General features: G+C 34.5%; 1 pseudogene; it reads right to left on the reverse strand.

The window, feature by feature from the left end:
* Window positions 1-20,777: 20,777 nt before the first annotated feature.
* Window positions 20,778-21,559, reverse strand: LOC129643402 (40S ribosomal protein S6-like; annotated as a pseudogene).
* Window positions 21,560-21,872: the final 313 nt, after the last annotated feature.

Below are 21,872 nucleotides of genomic sequence, written 5' to 3' on the forward strand. Positions count from 1 at the left end.
GAAAAAAAATGTAAAGTGTAAAAACATTTTATCCTTTCATTATTTTATAATTTACACATCTTTCAATTTAACTATGTGAGTATGAAATTCTTGCCTAGAGAATCCTGTGGACGGAGGAGCCTGGTGGGCTGCTGTCTATGGGGTCACACAGAGTCGGACTCGACTGAAGCGACTTAGCAGCAGCAGCAGTATACAATTTAGTTTTTTTAAGTAAATTTATACATGTGTGCAAATCAAATCCAGTTTAAGAACATTTTTATTTTTCCTAAAATACCTTTTAAATTCATTTTTAATCAATCCCCAAATACACCCTCCTCAGTTCAGTTGAGTCGCTCAGTTGTGTCCGACTCTTTGCTACCCCATGAATTGTAGCACACCAGGCCTCCCTGTCCATCACCAACTCCCGGAGTTCACCCAAACTCATATGCATCGAGTCAGTGATGATATCCAGCCATCTCATTCTCTGTCATCCCCTTCTCCTCCTGCCCCCAATCCCTCCCAGCATCAGGGCCTTTTCCAATGAGTCAACTCTTCTCATGAGGTGGCCAAAGTATTGGAGTTTCAGTCTCCAATGAACACCCAGGACTGGTCTCCTTTAGGATGGACTGGTTGGATCTCCAAGGGACTTGCAAGAGTCTTCTCCAGCACCACAGTTCAAAAGCATCAATTCTTCAGCGCTCAACTTTCTTCACAGTCCCTCTCACATCCATACATGACCACTGGAAAAAGCATTCCTAGGCAAACAATGATCCAATTACTATCTCTCTATGTATCTTTTCTAGACACTTCAACAAAATAGGCTCATAAAATACTTAATATTTTTCAGCTAGCTTTTACATCTGGAAGCCAGGATTTTTTTTTTTTTTTTTTGAAGTTTACCAGGACAAGGAGTGCTTTAGGAGTTTGTTTCTCTATATTGCAAAATGGTATTCCATTGTATGGATTTGTTATGTTCTGTTTATTCAACAGTTGATTATCTTAAAGTAAATTTCAGCATCTATTCAGACATCTGTCTTAATCTAATAATATTTAAAGAAAATATTTGCCCCTACCACCCTTCATTCTTTAACCAATCAAATCAGGTTATTTTAAAGACATCTCAAGTTTTAGAAAACTGACCTGGACTTCATTTCTGGTTTTCAGCTTGAAACACTGGATGAATTATCAACTTTCTTTTCCCTTCTGAGTTTCTCTTTTGCCAGTAAATTGTGAAGTCTATTAAAGTCTTCCTTTTCTGTCTCAGACATCTCTCTCTTTCCATTTGAAATGCCACTTGAAGTCTAAGAAACCAAACAATCATTTAGACATTCCTTCTAGTAGAAAAGTATGTTTTGTGTTTTTATTCAGAAATAAAAAAAAAAAATTCCTTCCATTTCCAGTAAAGAATTCTGCAGATAGAAGTTTTTATGACCTCAAAAAAGTATGTCCTATTTTGATCCTTGAGCAATAGGATAGAAATGTGCACAGTAATGGAAACATATTTCTCACTCTCTAGAAGTAGTCTATCATTCCTTAATATAACATAGGTATATATTTTTAGTTACAAAACACTCCTCATCCAAACTACATAATTCAGAAAGTTTCTTCACAAGAAACTTTATAAACACATTTCCTTCTACTAACAAATTACCCAGTGCAACAAATGAGAAGATAACATATAAGGTTTTTTTAAAGGCAATATAAAGAAAATTTAATAACACAACAAAAAAGACCTAACAATTGTAAAGATGACTTCATACTAGTAAGAATTTCAAAATATAAGGATCAAGTCTTTCTATGGACAGAAGACATATATTGTAAATAAGTTCAGTTCAGTCGCTCAGTTGTGTCCGACCCTTTGTGACCCCATGGACTGAAGCATGCCAGGCCTCCCTGTCCATCACCAACTCCCGGAGCTTACTCAAACTCATGTCCATCAAGTAGGTGATGCCATCCAACCATCTCATCCTTTGTCAATTTTCTTTTCCTCTCACCTTAATCTTTCCCAGCATCAGGGTCTTTTCAAATGAGTCAGTTCTTCACATCGGGTGGCCAAAGTATTGGAGTTTCAGTTTCAGCATCAGTCCTTCCAATGATTATTCAGGACTCATTTCCTTTAGAAAGGAATCCAGGGGATTCTCAAGAGTCTTCTTCAACACCACATTTCAAAAGCATCAATTCTTTGGCACTCAACTTTCTTTAGAGTCCAACTCTCACATAAATACATGACTACTGGAAAAACCTAGCTTTTGGAACTTTTTTGGCAAAGTAATGTCACTGCTTTTTAATATGTTGTCTAGGTTGATCATAGCTTTTCTTCCAAGCATCTTTTAATTTCATTGCTACAGTCACCATCTGCAGTGATTTCAGAGCCCCCCAAAAATAAAGTCTCTCACTGTTTTCATTGTTTCCCTATTTGCCATGAAGTGATGGGACCAGATGCCATGATCTTAGTTTTCTTAATGCTTAGTTTTTTTGGTTGTTGTTGATGTTGTTCTTTTTTTTTTTTTAATTTTATTTTATTTTTAAACTTTACATAATTGTATTGGTTTTGCCAAATATCAAAATGAATCCACCACAGGTATACATGTGTTCCCCATCCTGAACCCTCCTCCCTCCTCCCTCCCCATACCCTCCCTCTGGGTCATCCCAGTGCACCAGCCCCAAGCATCCAGTATCATGCATCGAACCTGGACTGGCAACTCGTTTCATACATGATATTCTACATGTTTCAATGCCATTCTCCCAAATCTTCCCACCCTCTCCCTCTCCCACAGAGTCCATAAGACTGTTCTATACATCAGTGTCTCTTTTGCTGTCTCGTATACAGGGTTATTGTTACCATCTTTCTAACTTCCATATATATGCGTTAGTATACTGTATTGGTGTTTTAAGCCAACATTTTCACTCTCCTCTTTTCACTTTCATCAAGAGGCTCTTTAATTCTTCACTTTCTGCAATAAGGGTGGTGTCGTCTGCATATCTGAGGTTATTGATATTTCTCCCAGCAATCTTTATTCCAACTTATGTTTCATCTAGCCTGGCATTTTGCATGATGTACTCTGCATAGAAGTTAAATAAGCAGGGTGACAACATACAGCCTTGACAAACTCCTTTCCCTATTTGGAATCAGTCTGTTGTTCCATGTCCAGTTCTAACTGCTGTTTCTTGACCTGCAAACAGATTTCTCAGGAAATGTAAATACAATTTTTTTAATTGAAATACAACGGAAAATTGATGGTAACAGTTTGAATTGCAAATTTTAATGGACATTGCTTAGACAACTCAAGTAAGAAATGAGCAAGATGATTTCATACTTAGATATATATTTACAGTTTTTGACAATACATATCAAATACTATGCAAAAAATTCATTACAAGTAGGCCACCAAAAAGCACATTTGTATCCAAAAATTAAAAATTTTCTCTTACTTTAATAAAATAATCAAAGCAAATGTATTAAAAGTGGTGACAAAAAATAAGTAAACCAACTGAAATTCTGAAGGAAGAAACTCTTTATCATTTACGAAGTTAAAGTGGTACTCATAATAGCAGTCATATGTAGAAAATTGATTATGAAAATATATGCATCAAATCAAATCAATTGCAGTCAAAGTTACAATTAGAACCACATCTATTGTCTGAAACCTTTTGATTGTAAACTATAAGAATTAATGTACAAATTTCTGTTAATAATAAAGCAGAAAGAAAATAGCATATACCTAAGAAAGAAATTATGGGTAAGTTAAGATTAAAATCAAAATAAGAAATTAGGGAATCAATCTTAGCATCTCTCTTTTTTAAGAAATCTAAATTCTCATTTTTATAAGGCATTAAAAATAACAAAAAGTAACAAAAATCTGGAAAGTTTGATAAAATCAGAGGTTTTTTTTTTTTTTTTTTTTAAGAAGGAAAAATGACATATAAGAAAAAGGTAGAAAGGGTTTTGTTTCTGTTATTTCTGTCTGTAATTATTTTTAAACTAGATGATATTTATACAACCCTATAATACTTTTTTTTTTATAAAACAAATTATTTGCTTGGAAAATGTAAAATAAAATGGAATAAAAGGAGAATAGTGAAAATTTTCTTAGAGCAATAATTACTAAAGATTTAGAAAAAAAGCTTTGAGTAATGAAAGGTTCATTTTCCTATTGTGTTCCATTTATTTAAGTTAAAATATTGGGCTGACAAAAATTTTGTTCATGTTTTTCCACAGGAAGTTAAGGAACTTTTTGGACAACACAATACTTCTGACAAATTCTGTGCTACATTATTTGAGCCCCCAAAATGGAAAAGTGCTTAAAATACAGGATGATGCAATAATAAGTCTGGAATTTTTGTGCTGTACTGAAAAAAAAATCTACCGATATGTTTTGAATATTAGTATTAATACAAAATGGTAATTAAAATAGATTTAAATAATCAATATTATTTTTTAATGTCTGGTCAAAGATAGTTTACTGTAGCTACAGAATTATTCTAAGATCATAACAATTTTTAATATAATTTATCATATATTCTGTTCATAGCAGAAGTACTACAAAATTAAAACCATTTAAATATGTATTGGTTCTTTTTTATTTTTGCATTGGTTCTATGTGTTAACATTTTCTCCTCTGGAAATAAATTTTATTTATTTTCCAGATTCTAAAATATATTTATTTGCAACAGAAATTATTTTCTAGAAATGTATGCTACATAACTATAAATATTCTAAAAGATTGCATTAAATTAATTCAAATTAATATGGATTAAATGAATCATGATAGATAATGTACTGTTTTAGTATATCTGTTTGTAATAGAATTATATGAAGACATTAACTATTGTAGCCTTGCCAGAAAAAAAAAAGACTCCATGACTAAGGAATATGTTCAGTTTATACAGCAGAGGAATAAAGGCAGATCAGTTAATAGTAGATGATGCTGTATTTGTAAAACATTTTATCAAGTGATGAATTGCTTGCTTTACACTAGTAGATGAGCAGAGGAGAATGACTCCCTCCACCCAAAAAAAGTCAGGTTAATGGTATCCTTCCCTCAAGTGTTGATTAGACTTTTTTTATTTTACTTATTTTTTGAAAGTTCATATATACAATTTTTAAGTTATACAAAATTTAAATGAATATTTTAATTGAGGACTTTAATAACCAAAATAAGGATATTATTAAGAATAATGTAAAATGTCAGAATTAAAATGAACAGCTACATTATTAGCATCACCTATTTCTACTTTCTTCTAGAATGTACTTTATTAGTTCCCACAACTGTAGATATGCTACTTTATTATCTCTCTCCATTGCATTTTTCCCCTCTACTACAAAAACCTCATAGCCAACATAAAGAAAATCTACATACGTAAAACAAGCTAAACACTGTCCACCAATTTTTCAGAATGCTTTGCTGTGTTTAGCAGAAGATGTACTTTACAGAGATTTGATGTAACACTGAAAGCAGAAGTTCTTATTCCAATACTGATACTAGTATAATTTTTTATAAATAATGTTTTGCCTGCTGTGCCTCAAAATTTTCATTTGACACTGCTTCCTTCTGGAATATTCACAATGTGATTGAGAAATTGGCACGTTTTCAGTTCCTCAGTAACAGTTACATGTTTGATTTACAACTGTCCATTTTTTCCTTTATTTTAATTTTAAATGTCTCCCGTTTAGAAATAAGCTAACTATAAAATGGACTAGTGTTTACATATCATTACCCGTATGCCAGTTCTCAATTCCCCTAACTTTATTCCTCTCAGGGTTAAATGCTTGCAGTCCTGACCACAATGCTATGAAATTAAAAATCAATTACAGGAAAAAAAAAACTGTAAAAAACACAAATACATACAGAATAAATATGTTATTAGACAACCAATGGATCACTGAAGAAATCAAAGAGAAAAGCAAAAAATACAGAGACAAATGGCAATGAAATCACAATGACCCAGAACCTATGGGATGTAGCAAAAGCAGTTCTAAAATGAAGGTTTATATTAAGAGCAATAAAATCTTGTCTCAGTGAACAAGAAATATCTCAAATAAAAAACCTAACCTCACATCTCAAGCAAATAGAGAAAGGACAACAACAAACAATGTTAGAAGGAAAGAAAGCATAAACATCAGAGCAGATATAAATGAAATAGAGACTAAGAAAACAATAGCAAAATCAATGAAACTAAAAGCTGGTTCTCTGAGAAGATAAAATTGATAAACCTTTCAGTTCAGTTCTGTTGCTCAGCCGTGTCCGACTCTTTGTGACACAATGAATCGAAGCACGCCAGGCCTCTCTGTCCATCACCAACTCCCGGAGTTCACCCAGACTCACATCCATCGAGTCAGTGATGCCATCCAGCCATCTCATCCTCTGTTGTCCCCTTCTCCTCCTGCCCCAATCCCTCCCAGTATCAGAGTCTTTTCCAATGAGTCAACTCTTCGCATGAGGTGGCCAAAGTATTGGAGTTTCAGCTTTAGCATCATTCCTTCCAAAGAAATCCCAGGGCTGATCTCCTTCAGAATGGACTGGTTGGATCTCCTTGTAGTCCAAGGCACTCTCAAGAGTCTTCTCCAACACCACAGTTCAAAAGCATCAGTTCTTCAGCGCTCAGCCTTCTTCACAGTCCAACTCTCACATCCATACATGACCACAGGAAAAACCATAGCCTTGACTAGACGGACCTTTGTTGGCAAAGTAATGTTTCTGCCTTTCAATGTTCTATCTAGGTTGGTCATAACTTTCCTTCCAAGGAGTTAGCGTCTTTTAATTTCATGGCTGCAGTCACCATCTGCAGTGATTTTGGAGCCCCAAAAAATAAAGTCTGACACTGTTGACACTGTTTCCCCATCTATTTCCCATGAGTGATGTGACTGGATGCCATGATCTTTGTTTTCTGAATGTTGAGCTTTAAGCCAACTTTTTTACTCTCCACTTTCACTTTCATCAAGAGGCTTTTTAGTTCATCTTCTCTTTCTGCCATAAGGGTGGTGTCATCTGCATATCTGAGGTTATTGATATTTCTCCCGGCAATCTTGATTCTAGCTTGTGCTTCTTCCAGTTCAGCGTTTCTCATGATGTACTCTGCATATAAGTTAAATAAGCAGGGTGACAATATACAGCCTTGATGTACTCCTTTTCCTATTTGGAACCAGTCTGCTGTTCCATGTCCAGTTCTAACTGTTGCTTCCTGACCTGCATACAGATTTCTCAAGAGGCAGATCAGGTGGTCTGGTATTCTCATGTCTTTCAGAATTTTCCACAGTTTATTGTGATCCACACTGTCAAAGGCTTTGGCATAGTCAATAAAGCAGAAATAGATGTTTTTCTGGAACGCTCTTGTTTTTTCCATGATCCAGGGGATGTTGGCAATTTGATCCCTGGTTCCTCTTCCTTTTCTAAAACCAGCTTGAACATCAGGAAGTTCACGGTTCATGTATTGCTGAAGCCTGGCTTGGACTTATTAAGAAAGAAAGGGAGAGGACTCAAGGAAATTAGAAATGGAAAAGGAGAACTTAGACACCACAGAAACACAAAGGATCACAAGAAACTACTATAAGAAACTATATGCCAATAAAATAGACTAAACTGGACATTCTTAAAAAGATACAACCTTCCAAGACTGAAGCAGGAACAAATAGAAAATATGAACAGGCCAATCACAAGCACCATAATTGAAACTGTGATTTAAAAACTCCCAACAAACAAAACTCCAGGAATGGATGGTTTCACATGTAAACTATATCAAACATTCAGAGAAGAGGTAACACCTATCCTTCTGACTCTCTTCCAAAAAATTACAGAGTAAGGAACACACCCAGGCTTATTCTGAGAGGCCAGCATCAATATGATACCAGAAAAAAGATACTATCACAAAAACAAACTTACAGGCCAATTTCATTGATGAACAGAGACATAAAAATACTCAATCAAATACCAGTTATAAAACACTCCTCATTCAAGTAATATGTTACAAACATACTTATTGGAGAATTGTAAAAAACAACAAAACATTGCAAACACCTCTAAATCAAAAAATCAGTTACTAAAATACCCATCAAAAGTATATATATTTTAAAAAATAATAACAAATAATATTTTAAAAGATAATTTGAATTGCAGAAAATGTAATGGATATTCAACTTAAATATCCTGTTTTGATATAAAATCACAGAGCAATAAACATCTTGAGCTTGGTTACCTTGCTATTTACCAGCAGAATTAAGACTTAAACCTGGTCATTCCAGTTTCCAGTTCAGTATTTTCCAGACAAAATACATTTGAATTTTGATATACTGGTAGATAAAAATGATTAAAATGTGAATGTTAATGTATTTTTAAAAATACAGAATATCAATGATATTATAAAAGTGTTAGTCACTCAGTCATGTCCACTCTGTGAATTCTCTGTCCATGGAATTCTCCAGGCAAGAATACTGGAGTAGGTAGCCATTCCCTTCTCCAAGGGGTCTTCCAAACCCAGGTCTCCTGCAGTGCAGGCAAATTTTTTACCTACTGAGCCACCAGGGAAGCCCAATATTATGAAAATGTACTGCAACTTTTTTCTTTAAAAAAATCCATGGTGTAATGAAAAGTTCTTGTGACATCTCTCTCTCTGTCTCTCCACCAGATTTTTACTAGATAGAGCTGAGCACCACGGGAGTGGGGTGGGGAGAACATTTGAAATGCTGATATTAAATATTTTCATTAAAAAAGGAATGGAGGAAAAACAAGAAATGGGGAGAAAATTGATTTTTCTCTCAAGACTTCTAAGATCAGAATAACTAACTCCAATAAGTCTAAATTCTAATGAAAATATATCTAATGAAAATATATCTAAAATATGTCTAAAAAAAATCTAATAATTATGCCCACAGTATTTAAAAATAATGGAAGTACATTTTTCTTTTGATCAGCTTCTAGTATATATGTTGGCTATGCTAAACCAGATTAAAATGGGTTCTCTTTAGGATAAAATATTTACTTAGGCTTTATTGAAATAATAATTTAATATTTGGTATGTTTGTGTATGTGCATGAAACATTCAACATGGTGCTTCTACTCTACAGCGGGGACTAGTCCAGATGTTTCTCAACAAAGGGATTCATGTTCAATGAGCCCTCTTTCATTGCCTGTTTATTTCTACAAATGTTTTCACTTTTCAGAGGTTTAAGAATGCTGAAGTATGAAATCAGTGGAATATTTGTTCCAACTGGTTTTGGACAAAATACCATTGTTTTAAGAAATCAGATGGTTCAGCATGTTTTTCATGTCCCTTTTCTAAATCAAGCATACTACATTAGATTATGATATGCATATTAGAACTATGTCACTAAAGCACTCAACTTCTCTACTGAAGTACGATTGCAATTATGATTTAACATTTTTCTACAGTATTATCATACACATTATAATGCAGTAAGTTTTCTTATCATCCTATATGTTTTTCCTTCCCATGCATTTAAAAAGTGTTGGCAGCAGCGATGCTCATGATATCTGAAGGACCACATGACAAAGCAGCATTCCAACATCAGACTCAACAAAGTGTAGCAAAAGGGAAGAGATAAAAACCTAAGAAGAAAGCGAAATAGTTTTCTATTGAAGTATGTTAGATTGCAGAGTGGTATCATGGGAAATAGCATACGTTCTTTTACTGGAATCATTTAAATCTTTCTTAGAATATTTAAGCATATATTGTCTGGAATAATCTCATATTGGAACAGAGAGAAACAAGATGACCTAGAATTCCTTTCCTTCTCTAGCTTCTAATACCTTATGATTCTGTACATAGCAAAAGTATATTAAAGTCTGAAGTACAGTTTTAGATGGCATTAAATTGTTTGTATAGTTTTATAGTTGTGTACAGAAATGTCAAGTTGTGGTGTATAGGCAGTAATACTGCAGAAGAGCACCCTGAAATTTACAAATGGATTATGTTAATGTATTACTAATGCAAGTATCTGCTGAACTGAACCTTTCATATTCATGCAACCCAATGTGGTCCTCTAAAAACAAGGTACTGAAATTTGTACTCTGTTTTGTGTTCAATGTTTTGAAGCTATGAATTATGCTGATAAAATTTATATTGAAAAATGTAGTTTATAAAACAAAAAGAAAATAAACTCCAGTTACTCTTATTCATACAGGCCTTTTAAAAATTAGAAATGTATTTGAACATATGAGATTAATTTATAAGTGAACATATGGGAAATTCTAAATTATTTATAATTTTTAAAAATAGTATGACAATTTTAAATATAGTCAACTCTAAAAATAGTATGAAATCTTGCATGTCTACTTCAAACTATCATAAATAGGTACTTACTCTGCTATGGAAAATGTACTTAACTGGACAAAAATATTCTTTCAGCTTGTTCTTAGTTGCTTCATTGTATAATTACAACTTGAAAAATCTTTTAAAAAAAAGCAAAAAAGAAAAAAAAAAAACAACACAGAAGATGATTTGAGTAAAAAAGCTCACCTAAAATACAGAATGATATTCCTTTTGAGTAGCACATATTAGGCAGAAGTATTACCTTTTACCTTTTTTTAAATTGGAGGATAACTGCTTTACAACACTTTGTTGGTTTCTAGTGTACAACTCAGAGAAGGAAATGGCACCCCACTCCAGTACTCTTGCCTGGAAAATCCCATGGACGGAGGAGCCTGGAAGGCTGCAGTCCATGGGGTCGCGAAGAATCGGACACGACTGAGTGACTTCCTTTCACTTTTCACTTTCATGCATTGGAGAAGGAAATGGCAACCCACTCCAGTGTTCTTGCCTGGAGAGTCCGAGGGACGGCGGAGCCTGGTGGGCTGCCGTCTATGGGGTCACACAGAGTCGGACACGATTGACTTAGCGGCAGCAGCAGCAGCAGCAGCAGCAGTGTACAACTATGGGAATCAGCTAGAAGTATACATATATCCCCTCCCTCTTGAGCCTCCCTACCACCTCCCTTGGGTCACTCGTCTAGGTTATCTGTAATAGTACAGATTTGTTAAAATGTTGTGTATATATATATATGTAAAATGTTGTATATATACATACATGTGTGTGTGTATATATATATATATATATGACTTTTTTCTTTTATTGAAAAATCTAGCATTACAATGTGACAAGGTGGGAATGATAGACAAATTATAGAAAAAAAGAAAGTTAAGGAACATATAACCAAATAGGTGAGATCCATTTGTATTAAATATGAATGAATTAACTTAAAACACACTTTCAGATAAGCAGAGAAATTTGAACAGAAACCAGATATTGGATATTATTTTGAGAATTGATTATATTTAAAGATCTGTATATGTTCATGTTACATAGTGGGACCTTTATGGAAAAAAAAATGTTTTCCATCAATGGTGTCTAATTACCTTTAAATAATATGTAGGTGTACACTTCAAGCAACACAATACAATATTTTAAAATAGATATTGCTGAAGTTGCATGATGGGTTTATTCTCCCTCTACTTATGTATGCTTAGAAAACTTTGATATTTTTAAAAGTGATATTTGATCATCATAATAAATGTTATAAAATGTATAAAATCACTCACACTTACTTGAAGTTTTTCTATTCATTTACAGTGTTTATTGCAATTGTTTTTCTACATTTTTACTATATTGATGATCAAATTAATGTGGCACCAGTACAAACAGGTTTTCATTCTTTTGCACTATGATTGATAATATACTATAAAAATATATACTTAATATTTTCATGGATTTTTTTTCCTTTCTGGAGATTCTATTTCAGAGGCATTTTTACAGTTTGCATTCATGTTTTTTTCTTGGGTTTTATCAATAATTATGGATGTCAGTTGAAATGCATATTCAATAACCTACATACAAATTTCAGATTGTATAAATCATTTAACAAACATTTTATGATTGCTCCTAAACCCACTTCACTCAAACAATTTTGAGCACTAGAGGTATAGTCAATGACACCAGATTAATATTATAAAAGCTCATGTGAAAAGAAGGTTTATAATCTTACACACATACTCAAAAATTTTATATCTTCAATTTGTAGAGGTTGAGTGTCAATATACACATCACCTGCCTGAAACACTAATGTTGGCCATTTCAGTTACTCTTCAAGGGGTTCTGAATTGTATTTCTGCTTAAATATCTACCTCTTCCACCTAAAAAAAAAAAAAAAAATCCCTGCCAATAAGATCTCCTCAAAATTAAGGCTACAGGCATCTATCAATTGCCTTTCCTTTTGAATTTAAGGTAGATATTGCAAAATAAAATAAGCATGTTATAGATTCAGTTTATAGAATCATTAGAAAACTTTTCTAACCAAAATCTGAGAGAGTTACCATTAATCACATTTAAATTCTACATGTATTGAAGGAGGAAAAGCTTCAGTAAACTTTAGTAAGCCAATGACACACTCAATAAGATTTTTCTAACATTTAATAAGGTCTAGTATGGGACTCAGATTTCTTAAGGATTTTTGAAATTGAAATTTAAACTAATGGCTGACAAAATAATGGCTGATATTCTTAGTATTCTTAATATGTTAAATATTTACCAGTATATTTAAGTATATATATATATATTTATCTTAATCTCATTAAGAATAAAGAAAATAATGCCATTTGCAGCAACATAAATATAATTAGAGATTATCACACTAAGTCAGAAACAAAAAGACAATGATATATGATATCACTTATATATGGAATCTAAAATATGGCCTATCCTATCAAATACTAACCTGGAATAAGTTATACATTTGTATGAAGGGAGCATAAGGAAAGAAAACATATTCTTACAGAATTCAGAAAAGTACTTTTAAAAGAGTAAAGATAAATTTGCTTAGGTCACTTATTTTCAAAACTAATCAACTGCACAGTTGGAGAAGTGGCCCAAATAATATTTCTAATTCTCTTTCAGTTCCTTGGGGGAAGATAAGTAAAATCTTAAAGTTTTCATTCCCATTGAATAATACACCTGTGGGACAAAATGCTGTCTACAAATAATTTTAGTGGCTTATCAAGTTCACTGAAAATGGTGATATATGGATCTTAAATTTAACATATTAAAGAAACATAACAGCAATTATTTCTAGAAAAGATAGAAGTCTAGAAAATGCTATTTTCTGTGAGACTAGAGATAAATATTATGTCCCTTCAGAATCAGGACTTTCTAGCAAAACCTTTAGCTAATTTCAGTAAAACCTGTTACCCACTCTAAAACAAAAGCCTATAAGTTAAATTATGACTAATTAGCTAGTTAGATAAATATCCCTGGAGTCTTGTGTTTATATTTCAAGAGTAGGTAAATCACCCCTCCTATGGAGATACGTTTGGATTAAAAATCTGCAAATTCTAGTATCATCTTTCCCCTGAAAAATTGTAATTACATTACAAAAGACCAGGGTAAGAACACAAGAGCCTTCCCATTATATTTCTAAGGAGACTCAGAGTAGGAAGGGAGACAATTCTTTTTCTTTCCTATTAAATATCCACAGTAACTATTTTTGGATTTCTTCTTTGCAGTTGTTTAGTTACTCAGTTGTATATGAGTCTTTTGCACCCCATGGACTGTAGTCCACCAGGCTCCTTTATCCATGGGGTTTTCCAGGAAAGATTACTGAAGTGGGTTGCTACTCCATTATATGTAAAATGATACCCTCTTCTAGTTCTCCTTGTTTTACCGGTGAAATATTGGGGCAAAGACAAAAGGCACATTTATTATTTGCTGTTTGTAAATAGTGTTTGTTTTGCCCCTCTCAGTCAGTGTACCTCATGTTGGTATTCAAAACAATATCAATACATATGGTGGTTGTTTAGTTGCTAAGTCATGTCTGACTCTTTGTGACCACATAGACTGTAGCCCTCCAGGCTCCTCTGTCCATTGGATTTTCCAGGCAAGAATACTGACGTGGGTTGCCAATTCCTTCTCCAGGGGATCTTCCTGAAAAAGGGATCTAACCCAGGTCTCCTTCACTGCAGGCAGACTCTTTACCGACTGAGGCACCAGGGAAGCTAATTAATACATGTATTAATACATATAGATACTAAAACTATAATTAATATATGTATTAATACATATAGGTACTAGAAAATAAATATCCATATTGTAGACATTTACAGGAGACTGGCAACACAAATACAGGCCTTCTTAAGTAGAGCTACTTAACCCTACATACAAATTCAATAGTTTATTAATATTTTAGGGATTGAGGAAGAGAAAAATGGAAAACCTTTTGTTTTAGATGATGTAGATTTCACAGAATGTTATTTCACGGACTCTTCCTTCAGCTTAACCCAGTATTAACATCTTGCATCACTATTGCACAATGTCTAAACCAGGGAACAGACAATGATGCAAATCATGTTATTTGTTATACCTGCACACCAGCTATACCTGCACAAATCTGTACATATAACTTTCCACATAGTTTGAAGTGTTTGTAGCTTTATGGAACCATATCACAATTATGACTTCATGTGATGGAGGCTTCACCACCAAAATCAAATTACTCATTGCACCTTGATCTCAAAACTCTTAACAGTCTGCCCTGGTAGAGCCATATCCTACCCTTCACCATCATAAACCCTTAATGACTATTAGTCTGTGTTTCATATTTATAATGTTTTCATATATATTCACGAATGTTATGTAAGTGCAGTCATGCAGTATGTATTCTTTTAGATACTTTTTTTCATTCAGCATGATTTGAAATTTACACAAGTTATGTGTATCTACATTTTGTTACATTAGATTGCTGATTAGTATCCTATGATATGGATGTACCACAGATTGCTTAACCATTCACCATTGAAGGACATTTGGGTAGTTTCCAGTTTCTGGCTATTACTAATAAAACTTTTACGAATATCTGTTAAGAAATTTTAACATTAAAATACATTTTAACTTTACTAGGATATTTTCCCAAGAATGCAATTGCTGGGGCATATGGTAAGTCCATTGATTTATTTTTAAAAGAAATTGCCAAACTACTTTCCTAAGAGGCTTCAAACTATTACATTCCTACCATCATTATGTCAGACATCCAGTTCCTCTGCATTCTCATCAGCATTTGGTGGGATCATTATTTTTATATTTATCCATTCTGATAGGTGTGTAGTGATATCTCATGATATTTCTCATTTGTATTTCTAGATGTTCACCTTTTCTCATTTGCTTGTCATCTATTTATCCTCTATAATAAAATTTCTACTTATGCAGCTTCACCATTTTCTAATTTCACTGTAACTGAGGTTTGGGAGTTGTTTTTGTTATGTTTTGTTTGTAAATATTTTCTTCCAGTCTATAATTTGCCTTTTCATCCTCTTAACAGGATCTTTCACAGAGCAAATGTTTTTAATTTGGTGAGATCAAATTTATCAATAGCTTTTTCATGTTTTGATTTTTAGTGTCATCTAAAAGTTATTTTCCTAGTACTACTTCCAAAATATCTTCTATTTTCCTACAAGTTTTCTAGTTTTGTGTTGTACATTTAAATTCATGATCCATTGATATACATTTTGTATACAGGATACGGTTTGGTATATAGTTCATCTATTTGTCTATGAATGCCCAACTAATCCTGTATCATTTGTTGAAAAAGTTAACCTTTTTCAACTGAATTGTTTTTACTACTTTGTCAAAATTTAAATGGATAAATTTATGTGGATCAATTTCTGTTCTTAAGCTATTTTTTACTAAGATAACTCTATGGTATCACATCACCCAGGGGAAAAAACATCATTCAGGCTCCTAAACACAAGGTCAAATGTGACTGTTTTTGTTTCCAGATTTTAAAGATCCAGCAGATTACCAAATCCTGAGTGTTATGTATCCCAAATAACATGTAAATCATGTCCACTACCTCCATTTTCTAGTGCTATTGTGTTAATTTGTGTTTTAATATTTCTTCCTTGGATGTCTATAGTACCTTCACATTGACATTCTGAAACAATGACCATGTGTGCTAAGTCATTTCAGTCGTGTCTTACTCTTTGCAACCCTATGGACTGTAGCTTGCCAGACCCCACTGTCCATGGGATTCTCCAGGCAAGATTACTGTAGTGGGTTGCAATTTCCTTCTCCAGGGGATCTTCCTCACCCACGGATTGAACCTGCATCTCTTAAGTCTTCAGGAACTGGTAGTCAGGTTTTTCCACTAGCACCACCTGCAAAGTTCAAAACACTGAGGTGTTTTTGTTCATCATGGATGAAAATTCATCATGGATTCCCTGGTGGTCCAGATGGTAAGGAGTTTACCTGCAATATGGAAGACCCAAGTTTGATCTCTGGGTCGGGAAGATCCCCTGGAGAAGGAAATGCCACCCCACTCCAGCACTGTTGCCTGGAAAATCCCATGGCCGGAGGAGCTTCGTGGGCTACAGTTCATGGGGTCTCAAAGAGTCGGACATGACTGAGCAACTTCACCTCACCTCCTGAAAATAAAATCTGTAAATAAAATGCTTAGTTTCTCTTTCATCATTTGTGAAATGAAGGTTAATTTACCAATGGTAAATGCCAAATATAAAATTAAATGACACAAGCCACTTAGACCAGTGACTGGCATGTCACTGCTCAAGAAATAGTCAAGAGATAATAACTATTTATATTATTTAGTGAATAATACAAAACCCTTGATACTTGAAACCTTGACTACATTTTCAAACTAATATTCTTTCACCTTCCATGAGCAGTTTAAACTCTGACCTTAATGTATCCCAGAAACCCCCTTAATGACTGAAGGCCAACCCTTTCTTTGGGATTCTGATCAAAAATCATGTTTGTTAAACCACTACTTGTTCTCTTCCTTCTCTAAAGCAATATATAATAATAGTATGTATGGAATTTTCATATATTTTTTCAATACTTTTTACAACTTATTCTTTCATGGAACTGAGTTTCTAAAAATCTGTTACCTGAGTGATTATTGTACATTTTCTGTGCTTAAGTGCCTAACTGATTCAATAGAAATCTTTGTTATTCAATATAATTAAATAAGAAATGAGATTAAAATATGCATTTTTAAAACACTTGGTTGAAAATTAGAAATAATGACGGTTCCATGTTGGGTTGAAACATTATTTTTCATAATTTTTGAATATTTTCTTCACACTTTCTTAACACATTCACTTTAGACTAACTAGAATAGCAAATTGTGATTTCATTTTCCTTTGTTTATGTACTTGCATATATGACTATATCCTAATAAAGATCTCTTTCATAGCTTCATTTTATAAAAAAAATAGTCTCAATATAATCTTCAACTTTGTTTTCTTTTGATAAATCATAGATATGCCTACAAATCTGTAGCTAAAGTAATAGTGATTGAACACTATCTTGTTCTTATTTAAGAAGTTATTTTTTATTAAAGAATAGCTGCTTGACAATTTTCAATAGTTTCAGGAGTACAATAGAGTGATGTGATATTTTTATAGATTATACCCTACATAAAATTATTACCATAAAATGGCTATATTTACCTATGGTGTACAATGTATCCCATTGCTTATCTATTTTACATATAATAATTTGTCCCACTTAAGCCCATACCCTTAGCTTGTTCCTTTCCCCTCACTCCTCATTGGTATTCTGTATGTCTGTAGTGTCTGTTTCTGTTTTATTACACATACTTGTTTGTTTCATTTTTTAGATTTCACAAATAAGTGATAACAGAGTATTTGTCTTTCTCTGATATTTCACTAAGGATAATATGCTCTAGGTCCATCTAAGTTGTTTTAAATGACAGAATTTCATTTTTTTTTTAAATGGCTAAGTAATATCCCATTGTGTGACTGTGTGTGTGTGTGTTTGTATGTTTATTGCCATGATCCCTGGTGGATCAACTGGTAAGAAACTGCCTGCAATGCATGAGACCCAGGTTCAGTACTGGGGTCAGGAAGATTCCCTGGAGAAGGGAAGACAACCCACTCCAGTATTCTTGCCTGTTAAATCCCACGGACAGAGGAGCCTGGTGGAAACACACGCACTCATCTTTTAATCCATTCATCTGTTGATAGACATTAGGTTACTTCCATAGCTTGTTCTCTATAAATAATACTGTGGTGAAGATTGAACTACATACATATTTTCAAAATAATGTTTTCATTTTTTTCATATACACACACACAAAGATGTGTAACTCTTAGATCACATGGTGGTGCTATTTTTATTTATGCTGTTTTATTTGTTTTTCTTTTTAGATGACTGATCTTATTTGCTACTTTTCAGTTCAGTTTAGTTCAGTTGCTCAATCATGTTGGAATCTTTGTGACCCCATGGACTGCAGCATGCCAGGCCTCACTGTCCATCACTAACTCCAGGAGTTTACACAAACTCATATCCATTGAGTCGGTCATGCCATCCAACCATCTCATCCTCTGTCTTCCCCTTCTCTTCTGCCTTCAATCTTTCCCAGAATCAGGGTCTTTTCAAATGAGTCAACTCTTCTCATCAGGTGGCCAAAGTATTGGAGTTTCAGCTTCAATATCAGTTCTTCCAATGAATATTCAGGACTGACTTTCTTTAGCATGGACTGCTTGGATCTCCCTGCTGACCAAGGGACTCTCAAGAGTCCTCTCCAAAATCACAGTTCAAAAGCAATGATTCTTCAGCACTCAGTTTTCTTGAGAGTCCAACTCTAACATACATACTTCACTACTGTAAAACCCATACCTTTGACTAGACAGATCTTTGTTGACAAAGTAATGTCTCTGCTTTTTAATATACTGTCTAGGTTGGTCATAAATTTTCTTCCAAGGAGCAAGCATCTTTTAATTTCATGGCTGCAGTCACCATCTGTAGTGATTTTGGAGCCCAGAAAAATAAAGTCTGACACTGATTCCACTGTTTTCCCATCTATTTGACATGAAGTGATGGAACCAGATGCCATGATCTTCGTTTTCTGAATGTTGAGCTTTCAGCCAACTTTTTCACTCTCCTCTTTCACTTTCATCAAGAGGCTCTTTAGTTCTTCTTCACTTTCTGCCATAAGGGTGGTGTCATCTGCATATCAGAGGTTATTGATATTTCTCCCAACTATCTTGATTCCAGATTGTGCTTCTTCCAGCCCAGCATTTCTCATGATGTACACTGCATATAAATTAAATAAGCAGGGTGACAATATACAGCCTTGATGTACACCTTTCCTGATTTAGAATCCATCTGTTATTCCATGTCCAGTTCTAACTGTTGCTTCCTGATCTGCATACAGATTTCTCAAGAGGCAGGTCAGGAGGTCTGGTATTCCCATTGCTTGAAGAATTTTCCAAGTTTATTGTGGTCCACACAGTCAAAGGCTTTGGCATAGTCAATAAAGTGGAAATAGATTATATTCTGGAAACTCTCTTGCTTTTTTTGATGATCCAGCAGATGTTGGCAATTTGGTCTCTGGTTCCTCAGTCTTTTATAAACCCAGCTTGAAAATCAGGAAGTTCATGGTTCATGTATTTTTGAAGCCTGGCTTGGAGAATTTTGAGCCTTACTTTGCTAGCATGTGAGATGAGTGCAATTGTGCGGTAGTTTGAGCATTCTTTGGCATTGCCTTGCTTTGGGATTGGAATTAAAACTGACCTTTTTCAGTCCTGTGGCCACTGCTGAGTTTTCCAGATTTGTTGGCATACTGGGTGCAGCACTTTCACAGCATCATCCTTTAGGATTTGAAATAGGTCAATTGGAATTCCATCACCTCCACTAGCTTTGTTCATAGTGATGCTTCCTAAGGCTCACTTGACTTCTCATTCCAGGATGTCTTGCTCTAGGTGCGTGATCACACAATTGTGATTATCTAGGTCGTGAAAATCTTTTTTGGATAGTTCTCTGTATTCTTGCCACCTCTTCATAATATCTTCTATTTCTCTTAGGTCCATACCATTTCTGTCCTTTATTGTGCCCATTTTTGCATGAAATGTTCCCTTGGTATCTCTAGTTTTCTTGAAGAGATCTCTAGTTTTTCCCATTCTATTGTTTTCCTCTATTTCTTTGCATTGATCTCTAAGGAAGGCTTTTTATCTCTCCTTGCTATTCTTTGGAACTCTGCATTCAAATGGGTATATATTTCCTTTTCTCCTTTGCCTTTCACTTCTCTTCTATTCATAGCTATTTGTAAGGCCTCATCAGACAACCCTTTTGCCTTTTTGCATTTATTTTCCTTGGGGTTGGTCTTGATCCCTGCCTCCTGTACAATGTACAAGCACTCTATCAGATCCAAACCCTTGAATAAATTTCTCACTTCCACTGTATAATTGTAAGGGATTTGATTTAGGTCATATCTGAATGGTCTAGTGGTTTTCACTACATTCTTCAATTTAAGTCTGAATTTGGCAATAAGGAGTTCATGGTCTCTGCCACAGTCAGCTCCTGGTCTTGTTTTTGCTGACTGTATAAAATTCTCCATCTTTGGCTGCAAAGAATATAATCAATCTGATTTTGGTATTGACCATCTGGTGATGTCCATGTCTAAAGTCTTCTCTTGTTTTTTGAAAGAGGGTGTTTGCTATGACAAGTGTGCTATGACCTTTCACGGCAAAACTCTATTAGCCTTTGCCCTGCTTCATTCTGTACTCCAAGGCCAAATTTGCCTGTTACTCCAGGTATTTTTTGACTTCCTACTTTTGCATCCCAGTCCCCTATAATGAAAAAGACATCTTTTCAGATCATTAGTCTAGAATGTCTTATAGGTCTTCATAGAACCATTCAACTTCAGCTTCTTCAGCATTACTCATCAGGGCATAGATTTGGATTACTGAGATATTGAATGGTTTGCCTTGGAAATGAATAGAGATCATTATGTCATTATCTGATGTTACTTTTAGCACTTCTCATTTTTCCCTCGATTCAGACTTAGAAGCTCTCAGAGAGGAATAGCTTCTATCTCTTGGCAATTTATTCCAGGCATTTATGTGTATGTGTGTGTGTGTCCTCCTTCATTTTCTTGGCCAAAAGTTCAGGATATTCTGCAGCCTCTTCCTTATTTTTCTTAATACACTGTTTCTTTCAAGATATACATCAGTGTTTGTATTGCAGAACATGAAATAACAAGACAATGAATCATGTATTTTGGTCGTAGATTTCTTACCTTCCTTGTTTAGGAGCTTTCTCACAACATACCAGTGGACATGATTTCTTTAGAGAGACTAAAAAGTTTGTGGATTCTGCTAGATCTTTTGGGTCCCAAGTGACATAGCAGAGTAATATCAGTGAGTCCAGGAATAAATCCTTCTCCCCTCTCCCGTTTTTCTGTTTGCCTTTTTTTTTTTTTTTTACATTGACTGAATTGAGAACACTCTGATTGGCATCCACAAAGTAACACTGTACAGATTTACCATGTCTTTCTCCAGTCCTTGGTCTGTAACAGGAATGCCCCTTACTCAATAGCAGGCAGATCTGGCAATAGGTCAACACATCCTGATTCATGGGAAGCCTTGCTGTCATTGCCACCATTGATTAACACCATGCAACCCTTCCCGTCCTTACCCAGAGCATCAGTAGCAACTTCTGTGGCCATACACTTCTCATAAAAGTTACAACATTGTCGTTCATCATTGAGAACTTCAATAAGTTCCTGGGAGCCAGTAACCAGGAAAGAGATGTTCAACTTCATCTTGAAGTGACTGACTACATCCAAAGCACCACAAAAAAGAGAGATAGTGGAAGATCCTTTGGAGAAGGAAATGGCAGCCACTTCAGTACTCTTGCCTGGAAAATTCCATGGATAATGTAGGCTGCTAAACTACCGTCCATGGGATTGCAAAGAGTCGCACACGCTGAGCAACTTCACTCCAGTGCTTCTTTTAATTTGAGGAACTTCTGTACTGTTTTCCATGGTGGCTGTACCAATTTACATTCCTACCAACAGTGTATAAGTGTTCCCTTTTCTCTATATCCTAGCCAACATTTATTTGTAGACTTTTTGA

Source organism: Bubalus kerabau, chromosome 2 (assembly GCF_029407905.1).
Source record: "Bubalus kerabau isolate K-KA32 ecotype Philippines breed swamp buffalo chromosome 2, PCC_UOA_SB_1v2, whole genome shotgun sequence".
Lineage (NCBI taxonomy): Eukaryota > Metazoa > Chordata > Mammalia > Artiodactyla > Bovidae > Bubalus > Bubalus kerabau.